The following is a 19922-nucleotide window of genomic DNA, read 5'->3' as shown; positions in this document are numbered from 1 at the left end:
GAGGAAGGAAAGGAGGAAGAGCAGGAAGAAGAGTAAGAGGAAGAAGAGGAGGAAATAGAGGAAGAAGAGGAGGAGGAGGAAGAACAGGAAGAGGAGGAAGATGAAGAAGAAGAGGAAGAAGGAAGGGAAGAGGAAGAAGAGGAAGAGGCAGAAGAAAAGGAAGAGGAAGAAAAAGAGGCGAGAAGCTAGCGAGAAAAGGAAAAGGAGGAAGAGGAGGAAGAAGAGGAAGAGGAAGAATAAAAGGAGAAAGAAGAGGAAGAGGAGGAAGAAGAAAAGGAGAAAGAAGAGGAGGAGGAAAAGAAGGAAGAAGAGGAAGAAGAAGAAGAAAAGAAGGAAGAATAGGAAGAGGAGGAAGAAGAAGAAAAGAAGGAAGAATAGGAGGAAGAGGGAGAAAAGGATTTTATTTCTTGAGAGTTTCTTTTCACTCATTATTCACTATTGCTTTACACCATTGATTAGGTTCCAGTACTTAGTGTTCACGAGCGTTATTGTTGTTCAGAAAAATCAATACGATGCTGGCTATACGAGGGCGAAAAATCTCAAGGGGTCGGAACGTATAGGGTTAAGAAACTCCACTCGGCGGGCATTGGAGCCAATCTGATCGCGTGGATGAGATTGGCCTACCAGCATAAAACAACGAGTACTACTCAACGGACAGCCTTCCGATTGGCTTCCAGTCACTAGTGGAGTGCCTCAAGGGTCAGTGAGGGAACACATTTTCTTTATCATGTAAATATATATATATATATATATATATATATATATATATATATATATATATATATATATATATATATATATATATATATATATATATATATATATATATATATATATATATATATATATATATATATATATATATATATATATATATATATATATATATATATATATATATATATATATATATATATATATATATATATATATATATATATATATATATATATATATATATATATATATATATATATATATATATATATATATATATATATATATATATATATATATATATATATATATATATATATATATATATATATATATATATATATATATATATATATATATATATATATATATATATATATATATATATATATATACAGAAGGGGCATGGAGTCTCGCGGTTTGAAGCCACTAAACTGTCAGTCGGCCATATTGTTCAAGCCGGAGAGGAGTGGCCAAACGGATGTACCTCCATGAGCGGCCGGCCAGACCACGCAGACTGGCAGTACATGCTTGCCGATTACAGTTTTCTAACTTGTATTTGTAAAGGAGACCGCACATCTTGGTGATGAACTGTCCTCACCGCGTTTCTTTGTTATCATGAATACATTACCGCGCTTCTTGGATATCATGTACAGTACTTTCTTACCTGTTACAGTATATTTACACTAATAAATTACGAAATTATTTTAATTTCATCCGCCTGCATGTTAAAGTGCTGGAAAACAGTAAGAAGACAAAATAAAAACATTACGGTACTCCATGGATGCGGTGCTCTAAGGGCAAGCGCCCTCCATGTTAGGCGCGCTACACCCTCGTATTCGTACCTCACGGCTTGAACAATATGGCGGCCGATTTGACAGTACACCCTCGTATTCGTACCTCACGACTTGAACAATATGGCGGCCGATTTGACAGTACACCCTCGTATTCGTACCTCACGGCTTGAGCAATATGGCGGCCGATTTGACAGTACACCCTCGTATTCGTACCTCACGGCTTGAGCAATATGGCGGCCGATTTGACAGTACACCCTCGTATTCGTACCTCACGGCTTGAACAATATGGCGGCCGATTTGACAGTACACCCTCGTATTCGTACCTCACGGCTTGAGCAATATGGCGGCCGATTTGACAGTACACCCTCGTATTCGTACCTCACGGCTTGAACAATATGGCGGCCGATTTGACAGCTGAGGCCACGAAAACTGCCTTCACTCACCAGTACAGCGTGCTCGGGGCTGTGGGCCTCTACATATATATATATATATATATATATATATATATATATATATATATATATATATATATATATATATATATATATATATATATATATATATATATATATATATATATATATATATATATATATATATATATATATATATATATATATATATATATATATATATATATATATATATATATATATATATATATATATATATATATATATATATATATATATATATATATATATATCAGTGACCTCGAATCAGGACTGAAATCCACAATATCGAAATTTGTTGATGACACCAAGGTGAGTGGAAAGGCCCTTATAAAGACCGACTGCGAAATCATTCAGAAAGACCTCAATTAAATTATCGAATGGTTGGAAAAATGGCAAATGTCCTCTAATGTTGACAAATGCAAAATCATGAACATTGGGTCCAGAAATAATAACTGCAATGCACATTGGCTCCAGAAATAATAACTGCAAATACATCTTGAATGGGAAACCTCTGCAGGCGATGCAGGAGGAAAAGGATCTTGGAGTCACTATCAGGAATGACCTGAAACACGTGAATCACTGTAAAAAGAAAGCATATAACAAAGCCAACACTATGCTCGGAATCATAGCGAGAAAGTTCGAGTACAAGGCGCCAGACGTGATGCTATCCTTGTATAATTCCATGGTAAGACCGCACCCTGAGTATGCAGTACAGTTATGGTCTCCTAATTACAGAAAGGACATTGTTTTACTGGAAAGGATTCAACGACGCGCCACGAAGATTATTAGAACCTTAAGGGCCTAACCGTACGAGGAACGACTCAAACGACTCAATCTCTTTACACTGGAGAAAAGACGTCTACGAGAGAATATGATTCAAGTCTTCAAGTACCTGAAAAAGTTCAATAGCGTCGACTACTCCAATTCTCTGAACTGCAAACCAAATCAAGAACTATAAATAACGGTTTACCCATTCAGTCGAGTCGATGAAATAGACATTTAAAGGAGTTTCTTTTCAATCCGGGTCATCCCCCACTGGAAATATCTTCCCTAATAATAAGTAAACTCCAATACCGTCAATTCCTTCAAATATAGAATCGACCGTCATTTCGCTGCGTCGGGAGCAAACTGAATATCGTGGTGCTTTCATCTGCTCTTCAATATCGAGGTGCTTTTATCTGCTCCTCAATATCGAAGTGCTTTCATCTGCTCCTCAATATCGAGGTGCTTTCATCTGCTCCTCAATAACGAGGTGCTTTCAATTGCTCATCAGTATCGAGGTGCTTTCATCTGCTCCTCTATATCGAAGTGCTTTCACCTGCTCCTCAATATCGAGGTGCTTTCATCTGCTCCTCAATATCGAGGTGCTCTCATCTGCTTCTCAATAACGAGGTGCTTTCATCTGCTCCTCAATATCGAAGTGCTTTCATCCGCTCCTCAATAACGAGGTGTTTTCATCTGCTCCTCAATATCGAGTGGCTTTCATCTGCTCCTCAATATTGAGGTGCTTTCATCTGCTCCTCAATATCGAGGTGCTTTCATCTGCTCCTCAGTATCGAGGTGCTTTCATCTGCTTCTCAATATCGAGGTGCTTTCATCTGCTCCTCAATAACGAGGTGCTTTCATCTGCTTCTCAATATCGATGTGCTTTCATCTGCTCCTCAATATCGATGTGCTTTCATATGCTCCTCAATATCGAGGTGCTTTCATCTGCTCCTCAATATCGAGGTGCTTTCATCTGCTTCTCAATATCGAGGTGCTTTCATCTGCTCCTCAATATCGAGGTGCTTTCATCTGCTCCTCAATAACGAGGTGCTTTTATCTGCTTCTCAATAACGAGGTGCTTTCATCTGCTCCTCAATATCAAGGTGCTTTCATCTGCTCCTCTATAAAAAGATGCTTTCATCTGCTCCTCAATATCGAGGTGCTTTCATTTGCTCCTCAATATCAAGGTGCTTTCATCTGCTCATCAATATCGATGTGCTTTCACCAGCTCCTCAATATCGAGGTGCTTTCATCTGCTTCTCCATTTCAAGGTGCTTTCATCTGCTCCTCAATATCGATGTGCTTTCACCTGCTCCTCAATATCGAGGTGCTTTCATCTGCTTCTCAATATCAAGCTGCTTTCATCTGCTCCTCAATACCGATGTGCTTTCGTCTGCTCGTCAATATCGATGTGCTTTCATGTGCTCCTCAATATCAGGGTGCTTTCATCTGCTCCTCAATAACAAGGTGCTTTCACTTGCTCCTCAATATCAAGGTGCTTTCATCTGCTCCTCAATATCAAGGTGCTTTCATCTGCTCCTCAATATCAAGGTGCTTTCACTTGCTCCTCAATATCGATGTGCTTTCATATGCTCATTAATATCGAGGTGCTTTCATCTGCTCCTCAATATCTAGGTGCTTTCATCTGCTCCTCAATATCGAGGTGCTTTCATCTGCTCCTCAATATCTAGGTGCTTTCATCTGCTCCTCAATATCGAGGTGCTTTCATCTGCTCCTCAATATCTAGGTGCTTTCATCTGCTCCTCAATAACTAGGTGCTTTCATCTGCTCCTCAATATCGAGGTGCTTTCATCTGCTCCTCAATATCGAGGTGCTTTCATCTGCTCCTCAATATCGAGGTGCTTTCATCTGCTCCTCAATATCGAGGTGCTTTCATGAGCTCCTCTATATCAAGGTGCTTTCATCTGCTCCTCAGTATCAAGGTGCTTTCATCTGCTCCTCAATATCGAGGTGCTTTCATCTGCTCCTCAATATCGAGGTGCTTTCATCTGCTCCTCAATATCGAGGTGCTTTCATCTGCTCCTCTATATCAAGGTGCTTTCATCTGCTCCTCAGTATCAAGGTGCTTTCATCTGCTCCTCAATATCGAGGTGCTTCCTCAATATCAAGGTGCTTTCATCTGCTCCTCAGTATCAAGGTGCTTTCATCTGCTCCTCAATATCGAGGTGCTTCCTCAATATCAAGGTGCTTTCATCTGCTCCTCAGTATCAAGGTGCTTTCATCTGCTCCTCAATATCGAGGTGCTTCCTCAATATCAAGGTGCTTTCATCTGCTCCTCAGTATCAAGGTGCTTTCATCTGCTCCTCAGTATCAAGGTGCTTTCATCTGCTCCTCAATATCGAGGTGCTTCCTCAATATCAAGGTGCTTTCATCTGCTCCTCAGTATCAAGGTGCTTTCATCTGCTCCTCAATATCGAGGTGCTTCCTCAATATCAAGGTGCTTTCACCCGCTCCCCAATATCAGTGTGGTTTCATCTGCTCCTCAATATCGATGAACTTTCGTCTGCTCCTCAATATCGACGTGCTTTCATCTGCTCCTCAATATCAAGGTGCTATCATGTGCTACTCAATATCAAGGTGCTTTCATGTGCTACTCAATATCGATGTGCTTTCATCCGCTCCTCAATACCGAGGTGCTATCATGTGCTCCTCAACATCAAGGTTCTTTCATCTGCTCCTCAATATCGAGGTGCTTTCATCTGCTCCTCTATATCAAGGTGCTTTCATCTGCTCCTCAATATCAAGGTGCTTTCATCTGCTCCTCAATAACAAGGTGTTTTCATCTGCTCCTCTATATCATGGTGCTTTCATCTGCTCCTCAATATCAATGTGCGTTCATATGCTCCTCAATATAGAGGTGCTTTCATCTGGTCCCTAATATAAAGGTGCTTTCATCTGCTCCTTAATATCAAGGTGCTTTCATCTGCTCCCTAATATCAAGGTGCTTTCATCTGCTCCCTAATATAAAGGTGCTTTCATCTGCTCCTTAATATCAAGGTGCTTTCATCTGCTCCCTAATATAAAGGTGCTTTCATCTGCTCCTTAATATAAAGGTGCTTTCATCTGCTCCTTAATATCAAGGTGCTTTCATCTTCTCCTCAATATCTAGGTTCTTTCACCTGGTCCCCAATTTCGATGTGTTTTCACCTGCTCCTCAGTATCGATGTGCTTTCATCTGCTCATTAATATCGAGGTGTTATCATCTGCTCCCCAATATCGATGTGCTTTCATCTGCTCATCAATATCGAGGTGATATCATCTGATCCTCAATAACGAGGTCCTTTCATCTGCTCCTCAATATTGAGCTATTTTCATCTGCTCCTCAATATCAAGGTGCTTTCATCTGCACATCAATATCAAGGTGGTTTCATCTGCTCCTCAATATCTATGTTCTTTCATCTGCTCCTCGGTATCGAAATGCTTTCTTCTGAACTCAATATTAAGTTGCTTTCATCTGCTCCTGAATATCGAGGTGCTTTCATCTGCTCCTCAATATCAAGGTGCTTTCATCTGCTCCTCAATATAATTGCTTTCATCTGCTCCTCAATATCAAGGTGCTTTCATCTGCTCCTCTATATCAAGGTGCTTTCATCTGCTCCTCAATATAATTGCTTTCATCTGCTCCTCAATATCTAGGAGCTTTCATCTGCTCCTCAATATCGAATTGCTTTCAAATGCTCCTCAATATCGATGTGCTTTCACCTGCTCCTCAATATCGATGTGCTTTCAAATGCTCCTCAATATCGAGGTGCTTTCATCTGCTCCTTAATATGAAGGTGCTTTCATCTGCTCCTCAATATCTTGGTTCTTTCAACTGCTCCCCAATCTCGATGTGCTTTCACCTGCTCCTGAATATCGAGGTGCTTCTATCTGCTCCTCAATATCGATGTGCTTTCATCTGCTCATTAATATCGAGGTGCTATCATCTGCTCCTCAAAAACGATATGCTTTCATCTGCTCATCAATATCGAGGTGCTATCATCCGCTCCTCAATAACGAGGTGCTTTCATCTGCTCCTCAATAATGACTGTTTTATCTGCTCCTCAATATCAAGGTGCTTTCATCTGCTCCTCAATATCAAGGTGCTTTCATCTGCTCCTCATTATCAAGGTGCTTTCATCTGCTCCTCAGTATCTAGGTGCTTTCTACTACTCCTCAATATCAAGTTGCTTTTATCTGCTCCTCAGTATCAATGTGCTATCATCTGCTCCTCAATATCGATGTGCTTTCACCTGCTCCTCAATATCGAGGTGCTTTAATCTGCTCCTCAATATCGATATGCTTTCATCTGCTCATCAATATCGAGGTGCTATCATCTGCTCCCCAATACCGATGTCCTTTCATCTGCTCATCAATATCGAGGTGCTATCATCTGCTCCTCAATATCAATGTGCTTTTATCTTCTCCTCAATATAATGTGCTATCATCTGCTCCTCAATAATGAGTTGGTTTCATCTGCTCCTCAATACCGAGGTGCTATCATCTGTTCCTCAGTACCGATGTGCTTTCATCTGCTCCTCAATATCGATGTGCATTCACCTGCTCCTCAATATCGAGGTGCTTTAATCTGGTCCTCAATATCGATGTGCTTTCATCTGATCCTCAATATTGATGTGCTTTCATCTGCTCATCAATATCGAGGCGCTATCATCTGCTCCCCAATACCGATGTGCTTTCATCTGCTCATCAATATCGAGGTGCTATCATCTGCTCCTCAATATCAAGGTGCTTTCATCTGCTCCCCAATACCGATGTGCTTTCATCTGCTCATCAATATCGAGGTGCTATCATCTGCTCCTCAATATCAAGGTGCTATCATCTGCTCCCCAATACCGATGTGCTTTCATCTGCTCATCAATATCGAGGTGCTATCATCTGCTCCTCAATATCGATGTGCTTTCATCTGCTCCTCAATATCGAGGTGCTTTCATCTGCTCCTCAATATCGAGGTGCTTTCATCTGCTCCTCAATATCGGTGTGCTTTCATCTGCTCCACAATATCGAAGTGCTTTCATCTGCTCCTCAATATCGGTGTGCTTTCATCTGCACCTCAATATCGAAGTGCTTTCATCAGCTCTTAAATATTGAGGTGGTTTCATCTGCTCCTCAAAATCGAGGTGCTATCATCGGCTCCTCAATATCGATGTGCTTTCATCTGCTCCTCAATATCGAGTTGGTATCATATGCTCGTCAATATCGAGGTGCTTTCATCTGCTCCTCAATATCGAAGTGCTTTCATCTGCTCCTCATTAACGATGTGCTTTCATCTGTTTCTCAATATCGAGGTGCTTTCATCTGCTCCTCAATAGCAAGGTGCTTTCATCTGCTCCTCAATATCTATGTGCTTTCATCTGCTCCTCAATATCGAGTTGGTATCATGTGCTCCTCAATATCGAGGTGCTTTCATCTGCTCCTCAATATCGAAGTGCTTTCATCTGCTCCTCATTAACGATGTGCTTTCATCTGTTTCTCAATATCGAGGTGCTTTCATATGCTACTCAATATCAAGGTGCTTTCATCTGCTCCTCAGTATGGAGGAGCTTTCACCTGCTCTTCAATATCAAGGTGCTTTCATCTGCTCCTCAATATCGAGGTGCTTTCATCTGCTCCTCAATATCGAGGTGCTTTCATCTGCTCCTCAATATCGAGGTGCTTTCATCTGCTCCTCAATATCGAGGTGCTTTCATCTGCTCCTCAATATCGAGGTGCTTTCATCTGCTCCTCAATATCGATGTGCTTTCATCTGCTCCTCAATATCGATGTGTTTTCATCTGCTCCTCAATATCGATGTGCTATCATCTGCTGATCAAAATCGAGGTGCTATCATCTGCTCCTCAATATCGATATGCTTTCATCTGCTCATCAATATCGATGTGTTTTCATCTGCTCCTCAATATCGAGTGGCTTTCATCTGCTCCTCAATATCAAGGTGCTTTCATCTGCTCCTCAATATCAAGGTGCTTTCTTCTGCTCCTCAATATCGATGTGCTTTCATCTGCTCCTCAATATCGAGGTGCTTTCATCTGCTCCTCAATATCGATGTGCTTTCATCTGCTCCTCAATATCGAGGTGCTTTCATCTGCTCCTCAATATCGAGGTGCTTTCATCTGCTCCTCAATATCCTTGTGCTTTCATCTGCTCATCAATATCGAGGTGCTTTCATCTGCTCTTCAATATCGAGGTTATTTCATCTGCTCCTCAATATCAAGGTGCTTTCATCTGCTCATCAATATCGAGGTGCTATCATCTGCTCCTCAATATCGATGTGCTTTCATCTGCTCCTCAATATCAAGGTGCTTTCATCTGCTCATCAATATCGAGGTGCTTTCATCTGCTCCTCAATATCGATGTGCTTTCATCTGCTCCTCAATATGAAGCTGCTTTCATCTGGTCATCAATATCGAGGTGCTTTCATCTGCTCCTCAATATCGATGTGCTTTCATCTGTTCCTCAATATCGAGGTGCTTTCATCTGCTCATCAATATCGAAGTGCTTTCATCTGCTCCTCAATATCGATGTTCTTTCATCTGCTCTTCAATATCGAGGTGCTTTCATCTGCTCCTCAATATCAAGGTGCTTTCATCTGCTCATCAATATCGAGGTGCTTTCATCTGCTCCTCAATATCGATGTGCTTTCATCTGCTCCTCAATATCGATGTGCTTTCATCTGCTCTTCAATATCGAGGTGCTATCATCTGCTCCTCAATATCGATGTGCTTTCATCTGCTCCTCAATATGAAGCTGCTTTCATCTGGTCATCAATATCGAGGTGCTATCATCTGCTCCTCAATATCGATGTGCTTTCATCTGTTCCTCAATATCGAGGTGCTTTCATCTGCTCCTCAATATCAAGCTGCTTTCATCTGCTCATCAATATGGAGGTGGTATCATCTGCTCCTCAATATCGAGGTGCTATCATGTGCTCCTGAATATCAAACTGCTTTCATCTGCTCCTCAATATCGAGGTGCTTTCATCTGCTCCTCAATATCAAGGTGCTTTCATCTGCTCCTCAATATCGAGGTGCTTTCATCTGCTCCTCAATATCGAGGTGCTTTCATCTGCTCCTCAATATCGAGGTGCTTTCATCTGCTCCTCAATATCGAGGTGCTTTCATCTGCTCCTCAATATCGAGGTGCTTTCATCTGCTCCTCAATATCGATGTGCTTTCATCTGCTCCTCAATATCGAGGTGCTTTCATCTGCTCCTCAATATCGATGTGCTTTCATCTGCTTCTCAATATCCAGGTGCTTTCACCTCCGCCTCAATATCGAGGTGCTTTCATCTGCTCCTCAATATCGAGGTGCTTTCATCTGACTCTCAATATCGAGGTGCTTTCATCTGCTCCTCAATATCGAGGTGCTTTCATCTGCTCCTCAATATCGAGGTGCTTTCATCTGCTCCTCAATATCGAGGTGCTTTCATCTGCTCCTCAATATCGATGTGCTTTCATCTGCTCCTCAATATCGATGTGCTTTCATCTGCTCAATATCGAGGTGCTTTCATCTGCTCCTCAATATCGATATGCTTTCATCTGCTCCTCAATATCGAGGTGCTTTCATCTGCTCCTCAATATCGAGGTGCTTTCATCTGCTCCTCAATATCGAGGTGCTTTCATCTGCTCCTCAATATCGATGTGCTTTCATCTGCTCCTCAATATCGAGGTGCTTTCATCTGCTCCTCAATATCGAGGTGCTTTCATCTGCTCCTCAATATCGAGGTGCTTTCATCTGCTCCTCAATATCGATGTGCTTTCATCTGCTCCTCAATATCGATGTGCTTTCATCTGCTCCTCAATATCGAGGTGCTTTCATCTGCTCCTCAATATCGATATGCTTTCATCTGCTCCTCAATATCGAGGTGCTTTCATCTGCTCATCAATATCAAGATGCTTTCATCTGCTCCTCAATATCGAGGTGCTTTCATCTGCTCCTCAATATCAAGATGCTTTCATCTGCTCCTCAATATCGAGGTGCTTTCATCTGCTCCTCAATATCAAGATGCTTTCATCTGCTCCTCAATATCGAGTTGCTTTCATCTGCTCCTCAATATCGAGGTGCTTTCATCTGCTCCTCAATATCGAGGTGCTTTCATCTGCTCCTCAATATCGAGGTGCTTTCATCTGCTCTCAATATCGAGGTGCTTTAATCTGCTTCCCAATATCGAGGTGCTTTCATCTGCTCCTCAATATCCATGTGCTTTCATCTGCTCCTCAATATCAAGGTGCTTTCATCTGCTCCTCAATATCGAGGTGCTTTCATCTGCTCCTCAATATCGAGGTGCTTTCATCTGCTCCTCAATATCGAGGTGCTTTCATCTGCTCCTCAATATCGAGGTGCTTTCATCTGCTCCTCAATATCGAGGTGCTTTCATCTGCTCCTCAATATCGAGGTGCTTTCATCTGCTCCTCAATATCGATGTGCTTTCATCTGCTCCTCAATATCGAGGTGCTTTCATCTGCTCCTCAATATCGAGATGCTATCATGTGCTCGTCAATATCGAGGTGTTTTTATCTGCTCCTCAATGTCGAGGTGCTTTCATCTGCTCCCCAATATCGAGGTCCTTACATTTGCTACTCAATATGGAAATTATTTCATCTGCTCCTCAATACCGATGTGCTTTCATCTGCTCCTCAATATCGAGGTGCTTTCATCTGCTTCTCAATATCAAGATGCTTTCATCTGCTCCTCAATATCGATATGCTTTCATCTGCTCCTCAATATCGAGGTGCTTTCATCTGCTCCTCAATATCAAGGTGATTTCATCTGCTCCTCAATATCGAGGTGCTTTCATCTGCAACTCAATATCGATGTGCTTTCATCTGCTCCTCAATATCGATGTGCTTTCATCTGCTCACTAATATCGAGGTGCTATCATCTGCTCCTCAATATCGAGTGCTTTCATCTGCTCCTCAATATCGAGGTGCTTTCATCTGCTCCTCAATATCGAGGTGCTTTCATCTGCTCCTCAATATCGAGGTGCTTTCATCTTCTCCTCAATATCGATGTGCTTTCATCTCCTTAATATCGAGGTGCTTTCATCTGCTCCTCAATATCGAGGTGCTTTCATCTGCTCCTCAATATCGAGATGCTTTCATCTGCTCCTCAATATCGATGTGCTTTCATCTGCTCCTCAATATCGAGGTGCTTTCATCTGCTCCTCAATATCGAGGTGCTTTCATCTGCTCCTCAATATCGAGGTGCTTTCATCTGCTCCTCAATATCGAGGTGCTTTCATCTGCTCCTCAATATCGAGGTGCTTTCATCTGCTCCTCAATATCGATGTGCTTTCATCTGCTCCTCAATATCGAGGTGCTTTCATCTGCTCCTCAATATCGAGGTGCTTTCATCTGCTCCTCAATATCGAGGTGCTTTCATCTGCTCCTCAATATCGAGGTGCTTTCATCTGCTCCTCAATATCGAGGTGCTTTCATCTGCTCCTCAATATCGAGGTGCTTTCATCTGCTCCTCAATATCGAGGTGCTTTCATCTGCTCCTCAATATCGAGGTGCTTTCATCTGCTCCTCAATATCAAGGTGCTTTCATCTGCTCCTCAATATCAAGGTGCTTTCATCTGCTCCTCAATATCGAAGTGCTTTCATCTGCTCCTCAATATCGAGGTGCTTTCATCTGCTCCTCAATATCGAGGTGCTTTCATCTGCTCCTCAATATCGATGTGCTTTCATCTGCTCCTCAATATCGAGGTGCTTTCATCTGCTCCTCAATATCGAGGTGCTTTCATCTGCTCCTCAATATCGAGGTGCTTTCATCTGCTCCTCAATATCGAGGTGTTTTCATCTGCTCCTCAATATCGAGGTGCTTTCATCTGCTCCTCAATATCGAGGTGCTTTCATCTGCTCCTCAATATCGAGGTGCTTTCATCTGCTCCTCAATATCAAGGTGCTTTCATCTGCTCCTCAATATCGAGGTGCTTTCATCTGCTCCTCAATATCGATGTGCTTTCATCTGCTCCTCAATATCGAGGTGCTTTCATCTGCTCCTCAATATCGAGGTGCTTTCATCTGCTCCTCAATATCGAGGTGCTTTCATCTGCTCCTCAATATCGAGGTGCTTTCATCTGCTCCTCAATATCGAGGTGCTTTCATCTGCTTCTCAATATCGATGTGCTTTCTTCTGCTCCTCAATATCGATGTGCTTTCATCTGCTCCTCAATATCGAGGTGCTTTCATCTGCTCCTCAATATCGAGGTGCTTTCATCTGCTCCTCAATATCGAGGTGCTTTCATCTGCTCCTCAATATCGAGGTGCTTTCATCTGCTCCTCAATATCGAGGTGCTTTCATCTGCTCCTCAATATCGAGGTGCTTTCATCTGCTCCACAATATCCAGGTGCTTTCATCTGCTCCAAAATATCGATGCTTTCACCTGCTCCCCAATATCGAGGTGCTTTCATCTGCTCCTCAATATCAATGTGCTTTCATCTGCTCCTCAATATCGAGGTGATTTCATCTGCTCCTCAATATCGAGGTGCTTTCATCTGCTCCTCAATATCGATGTGCTTTCATCTTATGCTCACTATCGAGGTGCTTTCATCTGCTCCTCAATATCGAGGTGCTTTCATCTGCTCCTCAATATCGAGGTGCTTTCATCTGCTCCTCAATATCGAGGTGCTTTCATCTGCTCCTCAATATCGAGGTGCTTTCATCTGCTCCTCAATATCGATGTGCTTTCATCTGCTCCTCAATATCGAGGTGCTTTCATCTGCTCCTCAATATCGAGGTGCTTTCATCTGCTCCTCAATATCGAGGTGCTTTCATCTGCTCCTCAATATCGATGTGCTTTCATCTGCTCCTCAATATCGAGGTGCTTTCATCTGCTCCTCAATATCGAGGTGCTTTCATCTGCTCCTCAATATCGAGGTGCTTTCATCTGCTCCTCAATATCAAGATGCTTTCATCTGCTCCTCAATATCGATGTGCTTTCATCTGCTCCTCAATATCGAGGTGCTTTCATCTGCTCCTCAATATCGAGGTGCTTTCATCTGCTCCTCAATATCGAGGTGCTTTCATCTGCTCCTCAATATCAAGGTGCTTTCATCTGCTCCTCAATATCGAGGTGCTTTCATCTGCTCCTCAATATCAAGGTGCTTTCATTTGCTCCTCAATATCGATGTGCTTTCATCTTCTCAATATCGATGTGCTTTCATCTGCTCCTCAATATCGAAGTGCTTTCATCTGCTCCTCAATATCGAGGTGCTTTCATCTGCTCCTCAATATCGAGGTGCTTTCATCTGCTCCTCAATATCGAGGTGCTTTCATCTGCTCCTCAATATCGAGGTGCTTTCATCTGCTCCTCAATATCGAGGTGCTTTCATCTGCTCCTCAATATCAAGGTGCTTTCATCTGCTCCTCAATATCGAGGTGCTTTCATCTGCTCCTCAATATCGAGGTGCTTTCATCTGCTCCTCAATATCGATGTGCTTTCATCTGCTCCTCAATATCGAGGTGCTTTCATCTGCTCCTCAATATCGAGGTGCTTTCATCTGCTCTTCAATATCGAGGTGCTTTCATCTGCTCCTCAATATCGAGGTGCTTTCATCTGCTCCTCAATATCGAGGTGCTTTCATCTGCTCCTCAATATCGAGGTGCTTTCATCTGCTCCTCAATATCGAGTTGCTTTCATCTGCTCCTCAGTATCGAGGTGCTTTCATCTGCTCCTCAATACGATGCTTTCATCTGCCTCAATATCGAGGTGCTTTCATCTGCTCCTCAATATCGAGGTGAATTCATCTGCTCCTCAATATCGAGGTGCTTTCATCTGCTCCTCAATATCGAGGTGCTTTCATCTGCTCCTCAATATCGAGGTGCTTTCATCTGCTCCTCAATATCGAGGTGCTTTCATCTGCTCCTCAATATCGAGGTGCTTTCATCTGCTCCTCAATATCGAGGTGCTTTCATCTGCCTCAATATCGAGGTGCTTTCATCTGCTCCTCAATATCGAGGTGCTTTCATCTGCTCCTCAATATCGAGGTGCTTTCATCTGCTCCTCAATATCGAGGTGCTTTCATCTGCTCCTCAATATCGAGGTGCTTTCATCTGCTCCTCAATATCGAGGTGCTTTCAGCTGATCCTCAATATCTTGGTGCTTTCATCTGCTCCTCAATATCGAGGTGCTTTCATCTGCTCCTCAATATCGAGGTGCTTTCATCTGCTCCTCAATATCGATGTGCTTTCATCTGCTCCTCAATATCGATGTGCTTTCATCTGCTCCTCAATATCGAGGTGCTTTCATCTGCTCCTCAATAACGAGGTGCTTTCATCTGCTCATCATTATCAAGGTGCTTTCATCTGCTCCTCAATATCGATGTGCTTTCATCTGCTCCTCAATATCGAGGTGCTTTCATCTGCTCCTCAATATCGAGGTGCTTTCATCTGCTCCTCAATATCGAGGTGCTTTCATCTGCTCCTCAATATCGAGATGCTTTCATCTGCTCCTCAATATCGAGGTGCTTTCATCTGCTCCTCAATATCGAGGTGCTTTCATCTGCTCCTCAATATCGAGGTTTCATCTGCTCCTCAATATCGAGGTGCTTTCATCTGCTCCTCAATATCGAGGTGCTTTCATCTGCTCCTCAATATCGAGGTGCTTTCATCTGCTCCTCAATATCGAGGTGCTTTCATCTGCTCCTCAATATCGAGGTGCTTTCATCTGCTCCTCAATATCGAGGTGCTTTCAATATCGAGGTGCTTTCATCTGCTCCTCAATATCGAGGTGCTTTCATCTGCTCCTCAATATCGAGGTGCTTTCATCTGCTCCTCAATATCGAGGTGCTTTCATCTGCTCCTCAATATCGATGTGCTTTCATCTGCTCCTCAATATCGAGGTGCTTTCATCTGCTCCTCAATATCGAGGTGCTATCATCTGCTCCTCAATATCGAGGTGCTTTCATCTGCTCCTCAATATCGAGGTGCTTTCATCTGCTCCTCAATATCGATGTGCTTTCATCTGCTCCTCAATATCGAGGTGCTTTCATCTGCTCCTCAATATCGAGGTGCTTTCATCTGCTCCTCAATATCGAGGTGCTTTCATCTGCTCCTCAATATCGATGTGCTTTCATCTGCTCCTCAATATCGAGGTGCTTTCATCTGCTCCTCAATATCAAGGTGCTTTCATCTGCTCCTCAATATCAAGGTGCTTTCATCTGCTCCTCAATACCAAGGTGCTTTCATCTGTTCCTCAATATCGATGTGCTTTCATCTGCTCCTCAATATCGAGGTGCTTTCATCTGCTCCTCAATATCGAGGTGCTTTCATCTGCTCCTCAATATCGAGGTGCTTTCATCTGCTCCTCAATATCGAGGTGCTTTCATCTGCTCCTCAATATCGAGGTGCTTTCATCTGCTCCTCAATATCGAGGTGCTTTCATCTGCTCCTCAATATCGAGGTGCTTTCATCTGCTCCTCAATATCGATGTGCTTTCATCTGCTCCTCAATATCAAGGTGCTTTCATCTGCTCCTCAATATCGAGGTGCTTTCATCTGCTCCTCAATATCAAGGTGCTTTCATCTGCTCCTCAATATCGAGGTGCTTTCATCTGCTCCTCAATATAGAGGTGCTTTCATCTGCTCCTCAATATCGAGGTGCTTTCATCTGCTCCTCAATATCGATGTGCTTTCATCTGCTCTTCAATATCGATGTGCTTTCATCTGCTCCTCAATATCGAGGTGCTTTCATCTGCTCCTCAATATCGATGTGCTTTCATCTGCTCCTCAATATCGAGGTGCTTTCATCTGCTCCTCAATATCGAGGTGCTTTCATCTGCTCCTCAATATCGATGTGCTTTCATCTGCTCCTCAATATCGAGGTGCTTTCATCTGCTCCTCAATATCAAGCTGCTTTCATCTGCTCCTCAATATCGAGGTGCTTTCATCTGCTCCTCAATATCGAGGTGCTTTCATCTGCTCCTCAATATCAAGGTGCTTTCATCTGCTCCTCAATATCGAGGTGCTTTCATCTGCTCCTCAATATCGAGGTGCTTTCATCTGCTCCTCAATATCGAGGTGCTTTCATCTGCTCCTCAATATCGAGGTGCTTTCATCTGCTCCTCAATATCAAGGTGCTTTCATCTGCTCCTCAATATCGAGGTGCTTTCATCTGCTCCTCAATATCGAGGTGCTTTCATCTGCTCCTCAATATCGAGGTGCTTTCATCTGCTCCTCAATATCGAGGTGCTTTCATCTGCTCATCAATATCGAGGTGCTTTCATCTGCTCCTCAATATCGAGGTGCTTTCATCTGCTCCTCAATATCAAGGTGCTTTCATCTGCTCCTCAATATCGAGGTGCTTTCATCTGCTCCTCAATATCGAGGTGCTTTCATCTGCTCCTCAATATCGAGGTGCTTTCATCTGCTCCTCAATATCGATGTGCTTTCATCTGTTCCTCAATATCGAGGTGCTTTCATCTGCTCCTCAATATCGAGGTGCTTTCATCTGCTCCTCAATATCGATGTGCTTTCATCTGCTCCTCAATATCGAGGTGCTTTCATCTGCTCCTCAATATCGAGGTGCTTTCATCTGCTCCTCAATATCGAGGTGCTTTCATCTGCTCCTCAATATCGATGTGCTTTCATCTGTTCCTCAATATCGAGGTGCTTTCATCTGTTCCTCAATATCGATGTGCTTTCATCTGTTCCTCAATATCGATGTGCTTTCATCTGCTCCTCAATATCGAGGTGCTTTCATCTGCTCCTCAATATCGATGTGCTTTCATCTGTTCCTCAATATCGAGGTGCTTTCATCTGCTCCTCAATATGGAGGTGCTTTCATCTGCTCCTCAATATCGAGGTGCTTTCATCTGCTCCTCAATATCGAGGTGCTTTCATCTGCTCATCAATATCGAGATGCTTTCATCTGCTCATCAATATCGAGGTGCTTTCATCTGCTCCTCAATATCGAGGTGCTTTCATCTGCTCCTCAATATCGAGGTGCTTTCATCTGCTCCTCAATATCGAGGTGCTTTCATCTGCGGCTCAATATCGAGGTGCTTTCATCTGCTCCTCAATATCGATGTGCTTTCATCTGCTCCTCAATATCGATGTGTTTTAATCTGCTCCTCAATATCGAGGTGCTTTCACCTGCTTTCCAGTATCGATATGCTTTCACCTGCTCCTTAATATCGAGGTGCTTTCATCTACTCATCAATTTCGAGGTGCTATCATCTGCTCCCCAATATCGATTTGCTTTCATCTGCTCATCAATATCTAGGTGATATTATCTGCTCCTCAATATCGAGGTGCTTTCATCTGCTAATCAATATGGAGCTGTTTACATCTGCTCCTCAATACCAAGGTGCTTTCATCTGCTCCTCAATATCAAGGTGCTTTCATCTGCTCCTCAATATTGTTGTGCTTTCATCTGCTCATCAATATCGAGATCCTTTCATCTGCTCATCAATATTAAGGTGCTTTCATCTGCTCCTCAATATCAAGGTGCTTTCATCTGCTCCTCAATATTAAGGTGCTTTCATCTGCTCCTCAATATCAAGGTGCTTTCATCTGCTCCTCAATAAAAAGGTGCTTTCATCTGCTCCTCAATATCGATGTGCTTTCATCTGCTCCTCAATATCGAGGTACTTTTATCTGCTCTTAAATATCGAGGTGCTATCATCTGCTCCTCAATATCGATGTTCTTTCATCTGCTCCTCAATATCGAGGTGGTATCATGTGCTCCTCAATATCGAGAGGCTTTCATCTGTTCCTCAATATCGAGTTGCTTTCATCTGCTCATTAATATCGAGGTGCTATCATCTGCTCCTCAATATCGAGGTGCTTTCATCTGCTCCTCAATATCGAGGATCTATCATGTGCTCCTCAATATCAAGGTGCTTTCATCTGCTCTTCATTATCGATTTGCTTTCATGTGCTCCTCAATATCGAGGTGCTTTCATCTTCTCCTCAATATCAAGGTGCTTTCATCTGCTCCTCAATATCAAGGTGCTTTCCTCTGCTCATCAATATCGAGGAGCTATCATCTGCTCCTCAATATCGAGGTGCTTTCATCTGCTCCTCAATATCGAGGTGCTATCATATGCTCCTCGATATCGATGTGCTTTCATCTGCTGCTCAATATCGAGGTGCTTTCATATGTTCGTCAATATCGAGGTGCTTTCATATGCTCCTTAATATCAAGGTGCTTTTATCTGATCCTCAATATCAAGGTGCTTTCATATGCTCTTCAATATCGAAGTGCTTTCATCTGCTCCTCTATATCAAGGTGCTTTCATCTGCTCCTCAATATCAAGGTTCTTTCATCTGCTCCTCCATATCGATGTGCTTTCACCTGCTCCTTAATATCGAGGTGCTTTCATCTGCTCCTCAATATCAAGGTGCTTTCATCTGCTACTCAATATCAAGGTGCTTTCACCCGCTCCCCAATATCGATGTGCTTTTATCTGCTCTTCAATATCGATGTGCTTTCATCTGCTCCTCAATATCGATGTGCTTTCATCTGCTCCTCAATATCAAGGTGCTTTCATCTGCTCCTCAATATCAAGGTGCTTTCACCCGCTCCCCAATATCGATGTGCTTTCATCTGCTCCTCAATATCAAGGTGCTTTCATTTGCTCCTCAATATCGATGTGCTTTCACCTGCTCCCCAATATCGATGTGCTTTCACCTGCTCCTCAATATCGAGGTGCTTTCATCTGTTCCTCAACATCGAGGTGATTTCATCTGCTCCTCAATATCGAGGTGCTTTTATCTGCTCCTCAATATCAATGTGCTTTCAACTGCTCCTCAATATCGATGTGCTTTCATCTGCTCCTCAATATTGATGTGTTTTCATCTGCTCCTCAATATCGATGTGCTTTCAAATGCTCCTCAGTATCAATGTGCTTTCACCTGCTCCCGAAAATTGAGGTGGTATCATCTGCTCCTCAATATCGAGGTGCTTTCATCTGCTCCTCAATATCGATGTGCTTTCATCTGCTCCTCAATATCGATGTGCTTTCATCTGCTCATCAATATCGAGGTGCTTTCATCTGCTCCTTTATATCGAGGTGCTATCATCTGCTCCTCAATATCGTGGTGCTTTCATCTGCTAATCAATAGGGAGCTGTTTACATCTGCCCCTCAATATCAAGTTGCTTTCATCTGCTCTTCAATATCAAGGTGCTTTCATCTGCTCCTCAATATCAAGGTGCTTTCATCTGCTC

Source organism: Eriocheir sinensis, unplaced genomic scaffold (genome assembly GCF_024679095.1).
Source record: "Eriocheir sinensis breed Jianghai 21 unplaced genomic scaffold, ASM2467909v1 Scaffold699, whole genome shotgun sequence".
Taxonomy (NCBI): Eukaryota; Metazoa; Arthropoda; class Malacostraca; order Decapoda; family Varunidae; genus Eriocheir; species Eriocheir sinensis.
The sequence above is the reverse complement of the archived record's forward strand: the minus strand, read 5'-3'. Positions refer to the sequence as shown.